The 9,352-nt window shown below is 42.8% G+C and overlaps 1 long non-coding RNA gene across 1 annotated transcript; it reads left to right on the forward strand.

Moving 5' to 3' along the window:
- The first annotated feature begins 193 nt into the window (after window positions 1–193).
- LOC135372253 (uncharacterized) lies at window positions 194–1,641 on the forward strand. Its single transcript, XR_010415917.1, has 3 exons — window positions 194–350; window positions 913–973; window positions 1,382–1,641. It is a non-coding gene; the product is annotated as an uncharacterized LOC135372253 (long non-coding RNA).
- The last annotated feature ends 7,711 nt before the right edge of the window (window positions 1,642–9,352 follow it).

Genomic DNA, 9,352 nt, shown 5'->3' on the forward strand with positions numbered 1-9,352 from the left:
GTACGGAATGAAAAACTAATACATGATAGCAGCAGTTACGTTATTTTTTTACGTCAGCTGAAAAGAGAAAATCGTGCATGGAAACATTTGTCCTACAGTGCCTTCCAAAACCACGTGCATAACGAAACCCTATTACTTCAGGCCTAGAGACAAAACGCGTGATTCGAAACGTGTCGAATACACTGATCTCGATTGTAAAAGGCTGGATCGCGGATAGGGAGCGCGAGCGTGAAGAAACCGGCCGCCATCTTACTGTACCCACAACAGTCGCCGCAGCGATCATGGCAACTTCTTGCAATTACGGTCGTACCAACCGTACTGGCAAGGTTACAGGGCCTAAATTTATACAGGTGAGTCACTCTTCATCAAGGAATAAATAGGCGTCCATTCTGTATATTTAGTTGCCCATTATGAAGTGTTTTTTTGCCCCAGACGAGCACTGGATGCAGGTTGCTTGATCGCTCTTCCGACGTTCAATCGAGCACACTTGCATTTTACCCGGCGGCAAATACAGTTTGAGTGCATAATATGCTTGAAAGAACACGTTACACTACACAGGTAGTGTTGTCATTAATATATGTGCGAGCACTCGAGCGCTTTTTTGCATGCATTGCTAGCATGGTACACCGTGTTCTCTGCGGAAGCAAGTGCCACATTCATTTCTTTGAATTACCTTCGCGCACAAGTTCGGTATTACGTCATAATGAGATTGTCACCTTTTTTCATGTATTGGTATTGTTTTGTGCCTTGGTTTGATTTGTGACAAAGAATCCTACGTAACGGTGGTGTGGCGCGACTTGAATAACGCCTTTGTGTCTGAGCTGTATCGTCAGCTTGTTACGATAGTAATAATTTGTAGCGTGTCGCGCTATTTGTAGCAGTTTTTAAGGCAAAAGTGGTTTCTCAATACAGGTTTCGTCATGAGGGCTACCCAGTGAATAATCTGTGCAGTGTGATACGGCTGGGTGTACAGGTAAGTATCACGTTCCTCATCCACTGGTTTCTACTTTACAGGAAGGAACAACCTCAGTGCACGCACTGTGGTTAGCCTCTCTCAGTTTTGCATATTTTCTTACATGTTCACATCAGAAACACACCTTACACTTTAGGCTCCTTCACCCATCAATATAATAATTAGAGATTATAATTCTTTTTAGAAGAGTTCCCCATATTCTTTTTGGAATAGTTTTTAATCTTTTGAATTTTTAGAAGATACAGGGATTGTAAACCATGTTTTAAACTGATGTTTTAACATTTGTCCAATGCATTTATTAAACAACATATTCATTTTTAACTGGTTACACCCAAACCAATGTTCAGATGTATTATTTCCTTTGTTGTCGATGCACCATAAAAATTGGAATAATCATCATCAATGCAGGTTACTTCACGGCTGCCTCGACATACTCAAGAAATGGGTGCAGAACCTGCGTAATGCCCACAAACTTTGACTACCACAGCACCTCCAGAAAGTAAAGGCATATGTGTCACATGGGATTTTTAAAGGCATTCACAGTATATAATACCTTGTATGAACTGTTGTAGAGCCTCTACAGTACACTCTCAGAAATTAAAACTTGTCAGGGAACTGTGATAATTGTTTCAGTTAATAGGCATGTACATATACGCTATAAGAAGAAAATTATTTATTGATAATGCACTTCTCTGGCTACTCATGTTGTTTACATCTACTGTTGATCACATTCATTTATCACATATTATATTCTTATATATTATTATTATATTATCACATATTCGATCACACTAAATTTAAAATTCAGCATATATGAGAAAATATCAGGAGGGAAATTGCTATGCATTGCTCATTCCAACCTAAAATTGAGTGCTACAAATTTAGAGAGCGTACCAGACCATTGTCATTCCTAAAATATATATTGCCATTGTAGCAAGGTCACAAAACAATAAATGTAGTCTTTTGCGACCTCCCTGCACGTTCATTGTATCCTGAAACGCATAAGTGCAAGAAATAAATCTTGAACTTGAATAAACTCGATGTTGTATAAACTTGACATAAAATATTGAATAATTTCAATTCCATTTCAATTTTGTTAGTAGTATTTGCAATACATAGTACACAGTGGGGGCCCCGTAGCATAGCTAGAGGTGGGGCCTCCCGGAAACAATCTGAATATCATGTATGTGGCGACAACATCAGAACAAGGTATCCAATATAACGATGTACTGTCACAGTATGGGACAAAGCACAATACGCACAAAAGTAAAAGAACAAACAAATTAAATAAATATAAGAAATAAAAACAACTGAGATTGAGCAAAAATGTGACGTTTATGAAGGTGAACAGCGTAGGCAAAAAAGCCCATGGGTGAAAGAAGACAAATAGTTGAAAAAGCGTGCATGAAAAGAATGTGTATGAATATGAGTAACTAATTCATGAAATGGTTCCGTAAGATGATCCGAAAACGTTGGAACGAACGTACTGACTTTGGGTTATCGGGCAAGGCGTTCCATAGTTTGGCAGCAACGAAGGTGAATGTTTGCTTCCCGTAGTTGGTTGTTGTGCGTGGCAGGAGAAAATTACAAGGTGATCTAGATGGAACGACTACTGCAAGACGCTGATTGTTGAAGACACCTGACAAATGCTTGTACAGAAGCAGTAGAACGCGGAAATGAAACAGCTGCATGAGTGGCAAAATACGCAGTGATATGAAGAGGTGGCGACTGCTGCATACTGTGGGAGTGAATGTAATGATGCGAATAGCTCTTCTTTGTAAGCGGTTTAGAGATGAGAGATATATGTGGATCCCCATGATGTGATGCAGTAAGAGAGGTGGGGAATGTATGAAAGCGTAATATAATGACACAAGTGTATGGAGTGGAAAAAAATATTTGACCTTGGATAACGCATGAAGGCCATAAGCCGCACGCTGACATATGTTTGAGATGTGTGCTGTGAACTTGAAATGGGTATCTAACGTTACTCCCAGGAACGTTACCTTGCCAGTAGGTAAAAGAGAGCTACCATTTAGCGTTAAAGTTGGCAGCAGCGGTAGTTTCCTCTGAGGGCTATGGAAGAGAATGAATTCAGTTTTTTTATTATTAATAGTTAGCTTGTTGGTGCGGAATATAATGAATGATATAAAATATTGAATAAACTAGAACTCGTATATTCTCTTTACTCATCATCAGTGATCTTCATTACAAAAGCATATCATGTTAGACTTCTTTGTTTGCGTTTCACACACTGGGTACACGAGGGCCAAAATGACAAAATCACAACTGTTTCAAGCTCCAAATAGTCCTGTTGCAATTTGAAGACCATACGTGGAGCTGCATTTTTTGGAACATGCTCCACATAACAAGCATGACAAAGTCAGCACTGGATAGCCCATCCCCAAGCAGCTTTTCTCACACTGCAGTTGTATTCAACAAAAGCATGTGTGTGCTGGAGAAGGACATTCAGTTTGGCACAACCGCGCCTGCAAATAATCAGAACAAATAAAGGAAGAAGCAAACAAACATAGAAGGGCTGTACTTCAAAAAGAGATAAGTCCTGTGTCTCAAGGAGGTGTTATCACCTTCTAAGTAACTTAATTGATTAAGCTTACATCACTACCTGATTAACTGTCCTAACGAGTGTGATCTAATTGCGTGAAGTAATTATTTGGGCTGCTTCGGTGTGTCCATATTTGCGAGGCAAAGCACCGCTGTCGTTTACTAAAAGACTCTTTCTAAGGCGATGCTTGACATAAATCATACTAAACGCATACACGGCTAAAACAACGGCTGTGACTCTACAGAACGATCTCTTTCTGCCATGCGAGTATATCTTTTCCCGGGCCGTTCTTTATGGAACAATTTTTGTCCAGAACGCAGTACGGGATATTATATACATGGTTGTTGTTAATCTCACGTCGTTTCTTATTGAAATATTGGCTGGGAAACGTGCTGTAGTACAATCCCCAGCGCTGCACTGCAGTGACGGTCTAGTTTCGGAATGCAAAACATAACGTAATTAAGAATCGAACGGCAGGACACCTGTGAAACACCGTTAGGATACATCAGTATACTGGCACCTTACAAAATTGTGTGATGACAAAAAACGATCAATGCTAGCAGCGCAATAAATACTCACAATCTCTGTTGCCTCCCATTGTTTTCTATGGGCACACACAGCACTTTAGGGCCCACCAACATGGCGGCCCGAAGGCACGCCTCTCCCCCACGAGCCCCTCTCCCATGCGCGATCCAGCCTTTATACATAGAGATCAGTGGTCGAATAATGGGTTGATTGTGGCGCCACCGCAGTCTTGTACGGAATGAAAAACTAATACATGATAGCAGCAGTTACGTTATTTTTTTACGTCAGCTGAAAAGAGAAAATCGTGCATGGAAACATTTGTCCTACAGTGCCTTCCAAAACCACGTGCATAACGAAACCCTATTACTTCAGGCCTAGAGACAAAACGCGTGATTCGAAACGTGTCGAATAATGGGTTGATTGTGGCGCCACCGCAGTCTTGTACGGAATGAAAAACTAATACATGATAGCAGCAGTTACGTTATTTTTTTACGTCAGCTGAAAAGAGAAAATCGTGCATGGAAACATTTGTCCTACAGTGCCTTCCAAAACCACGTGCATAACGAAACCCTATTACTTCAGGCCTAGAGACAAAACGCGTGATTCGAAACGTGTCGAATAATGGGTTGATTGTGGCGCCACCGCAGTCTTGTACGGAATGAAAAACTAATACATGATAGCAGCAGTTACGTTATTTTCTTACGTCAGCTGAAAAGAGAAAATCGTGCATGGAAACATTTGTCCTACAGTGCCTTCCAAAACCACGTGCATAACGAAACCCTATTACTTCAGGCCTAGAGACAAAACGTGTGATTCGAAACGTGTCGAATAATGGGTTGATTGTGGCGCCGCCGCAGTCTTGTACGGAATGAAAAACTAATACATGATAGCAGCAGTTACGTTTTTTTTTACGTCAGCTGAAAAGAGAAAATCGTGCATGGAAACATTTGTCCTACAGTGCCTTCCAAAACCACGTGCATAACGAAACCCTATTACTTCAGGCCTAGAGACAAAACGCGTGATTCGAAACGTGTCGAATAATGGGTTGATTGTGGCGCCACCGCAGTCTTGTACGGAATGAAAAACTAATACATGACAGCAGCAGTTACGTTATTTTTTTACGTCAGCTGAAAAGAGAAAATCGTGCATGGAAACATTTGTCCTACAGTGCCTTCCAAAACCACGTGCATAACGAAACCCTATTACTTCAGGCCTAGAGACAAAACGCGTGATTCGAAACGTGTCGAATAATGGGTTGATTGTGGCGCCGCCGCAGTCTTGTACGGAATGAAAAACTAATACATGATAGCAGCAGTTACGTTTTTTTTACGTCAGCTGAAAAGAGAAAATCGTGCATGGAAACATTTGTCCTACAGTGCCTTCCAAAACCACGTGCATAACGAAACCCTATTACTTCAGGCCTAGAGACAAAACGCGTGATTCGAAACGTGTCGAATAATGGGTTGATTGTGGCGCCGCCGCAGTCTTGTACGGAATGAAAAACTAATACATGATAGCAGCAGTTACGTTTTTTTTTTACGTCAGCTGAAAAGAGAAAATCGTGCATGGAAACATTTGTCCTACAGTGCCTTCCAAAACCACGTGCATAACGAAACCCTATTACTTCAGGCCTAGAGACAAAACGCGTGATTCGAAACGTGTCGAATAATGGGTTGATTGTGGCGCCGCCGCAGTCTTGTACGGAATGAAAAACTAATACATGATAGCAGCAGTTACGTTTTTTTTTTACGTCAGCTGAAAAGAGAAAATCGTGCATGGAAACATTTGTCCTACAGTGCCTTCCAAAACCACGTGCATAACGAAACCCTATTACTTCAGGCCTAGAGACAAAACGCGTGATTCGAAACGTGTCGAATAATGGGTTGATTGTGGCGCCACCGCAGTCTTGTACGGAATGAAAAACTAATACATGACAGCAGCAGTTACGTTATTTTTTTACGTCAGCTGAAAAGAGAAAATCGTGCATGGAAACATTTGTCCTACAGTGCCTTCCAAAACCACGTGCATAACGAAACCCTATTACTTCAGGCCTAGAGACAAAACGCGTGATTCGAAACGTGTCGAATAATGGGTTGATTGTGGCGCCACCGCAGTCTTGTACGGAATGAAAAACTAATACATGACAGCAGCAGTTACGTTTTTTTTTACGTCAGCTGAAAAGAGAAAATCGTGCATGGAAACATTTGTCCTACAGTGCCTTCCAAAACCACGTGCATAACGAAACCCTCTTCCTTCAGGCCTAGAGGCAAAACACGTGAGCCGAAACGTGTCGAATAATGGGTTGATTGTGGCGCCACCTTGTACGGAATGAAAAACTAATACATGATAGCAGCAGTTACGTTTTTTTTTTTTTACGTCAGCTGAAAAGAGAAAATTGTGTATGGAAACGTTTGTCCTACAGTGCCTTCCAAAACCACGTGGGTCATTCCAGGCGAAATGATCCAATGGGTGCGCTCGACCCCCCCCCCAATTTTGGTTCAAAAAATTACCACCCATTCCTTACGACAGGAAAAGGCATGTGTCCGAGATTTACTCGAAAATATTTGCCCGCTCAGAATTTACGCCGGGGCAAAGTTTGTAAGAATGACGCAAACCATACCGGGAAGTAAGTAGACTAGTGGGCAGAATATTGCAGCTGGACAGGTTTTTGTGGTGCAGAACGAGAGAGCAGGGTTCAAATAATGTGCCAAGGTTAAAATATTCCCGCTTGTTCCACATTTGACCAGTCAAACGGACCCCATTCGCGGGGCTATTTCGTCCTATTTTGGGCCTCGCTAAGGACACTTTCCAGATGAGTGAGAAATCCAAGAAAAATTGAGGATATTAACCACTTCCAATACCATAAGTTAATTTATTTTGAAGATTCAATTCGCAGTAGTGTTTGCTACATTTAATCTCAAAGTTTGAACTTTGTTCAAAGTTCGGTGATTTCGATGCGAATTTTGAAAGTGAAGCGGTCGACGGGCAGCAGTAAAAAGGTATGCAGATGATAGCTCGAAATGCAAAGCAAACCATATAGAAAAAGTAAAAAAATACTTTTCCATAAGCGCGAGAAAATATTTTTTATGTCAGACATGGTACGTACGGACCGTGCGGGTATACTGACGGGCGGCTCTCGTAGCCGTGGTTTGCAGAAGACGCCTGCCGGCTGGGTGACAGCTGTACCGTAGTAGTTCTGGACCTTCCTTTTTAAAAACCTAAATTGTCTTTGTTGATATCATTTGTAATTCCATCTTCGGCGTTCAGTCGTCGCAGTACGAGAAATGCACAACGGTCCGTGAAGTGGTAATGGCGGTGGCGCTGCGCTCACAGGGGGAATAGGCAGTTTACGCCTGTTTCCACAGCATCAGCGGCAGGGGCAGACTGGCCATAGGACTCACCGCGAAATTTCCCGGTGGGCCGATGGGGCTGGATACACATGGGCCGCTCAGAAGGCCGCTTAAGTGGGCCGCATAGTGCTAATCACTACCAGTGTCACTAGTAAATGCTTGCCTGTGCAGTACCACCTCGATGCGGTAATTTGTGCCGACGTTATCTGTGAATGCACGTTGATGCTGTGGAAGGGCGAAAGCAGCCTATTGCCCCTCAGAGCGCAAAGCCACCGCCCTCACGACTTCACAGACCGTCGTACCCCTGTTTTACTGCCACGATTGAACGCTGAAGAGGGAATTACAAATGATATTGTAGAGGAGGGGGTATTCCTCTACATGAATCTTGACCGGCGATGATGGAATGTCCCAGCCGGCAGATGGACGTGGCCCCACGCTAGGACGGTGCCGGTAGAACTGGCTGGCAGGCGCAGTAGCGCGCGGCAGCAGAGGCGCGTCGTCGTCGTCTTCCACGGGCCGCCACATCATCAACACAGACCATTTCGATTCTCAAAAAGAAAGGTCCAGAACCACTATGGTACAGCTGTCACCCTGCCGGCAGGCATCTTCTGCAAAGCACGGCCACGCGAGCCGCCCGTCAGTATACCCGCACGGTCCGCATGTACCATGTCCGACATAAAAAATATTTTCTCGCGCATATGGAAAAGTAATTTTTTAGTTTTTTTATATGTCTTGCTTTCAATTTCGATCTATCATCTGCATACCTTTTTACTGTTGCGCGCCGACCGCTTCATTTTCAAAATTGGCATCGAAGTCACCGAACTTTGAGTAAAGTTCGAACTTTGAGATTAAATGTAGCAAAAACTACTGCGAATTTAATCTTCAAAATAAACGAACTTAATGTATTGGAAGTGGATAATATGCTCAATTTTTCCTGGATTTCCCACTCATCTGGAAAGTATCCTTAGCGAGGCCCGAAATAGGACGAAATAGCCCGGCGAATGGGGTCCGTTTGACTGGCCAAATGTGGAACAAGCGGGAATATTTTAACCTTGGCACATTATTTGAACCCTGCTCTCTCGTTCTGCACCACAAACACCTGTCCAGCTGCAATATTCTGCCCACTAGTCTACTTACTTCCCGGTATGGTTTACGTCATTCTTACAAACTTTGACCCGGCGTAAATTCTGAGCGGGCAAATATTTTCGAGTAAATCTCGGACACATGCCTTTTCCTGTCGTAAGGAATGGGTGGTAATTTTTTGAACCAAAATTGTGGGGGTCGAGCGCACACATTGGATCATTTCGCCTGGAATGACCCACGTGCATAACGAAACCCTCTTCCTTCAGGCCTAGAGGCAAAACACGTGAGCCGAAACGTGTCGAATAATGGGTTGATTGTGGCGCCACCTTGTACGGAATGAAAAACTAATACATGATAGCAGCAGTTACGTTCTTTTTTTTTTTTTTTGCGTCAGCTGAAAAGAGAAAATTGTGCATGGAAACATTTGTCCTACAGTGCCTTCCAAAACCACGTGCATAACGAAACCCTATTACTTCAGGCCTAGAGGCAAAACACGTGAGCCGAAACGTGTCGAATAATGGGTTGATTGTGGCGCCACCTTGTACGGAATGAAAAACTAATACATGATAGCAGCAGTTACGTTTTTTTTTACGTCAGCTGAAAAGAGAAAATCGTGTATGGAAACGTTTGTCCTACAGTGCCTTCCAAAACCACGTGCATAACGAAACCCTCTTCCTTCAGGCCTAGAGGCAAAACACGTGAGCCGAAACGTGTCGAATAATGGGTTGATTGTGGCGCCACCTTGTACGGAATGAAAAACTAATACATGATAGCAGCAGTTACGTTTTTTTTTTTTTTTGCGTCAGCTGAAAAGAGAAAATCGTGTATGGAAACGTTTGTCCTACAGTGCCTTCCAAA

Source organism: Ornithodoros turicata, unplaced genomic scaffold, assembly GCF_037126465.1.
Source record: "Ornithodoros turicata isolate Travis unplaced genomic scaffold, ASM3712646v1 Chromosome135, whole genome shotgun sequence".
Classification (NCBI taxonomy): domain Eukaryota; kingdom Metazoa; phylum Arthropoda; class Arachnida; order Ixodida; family Argasidae; genus Ornithodoros; species Ornithodoros turicata.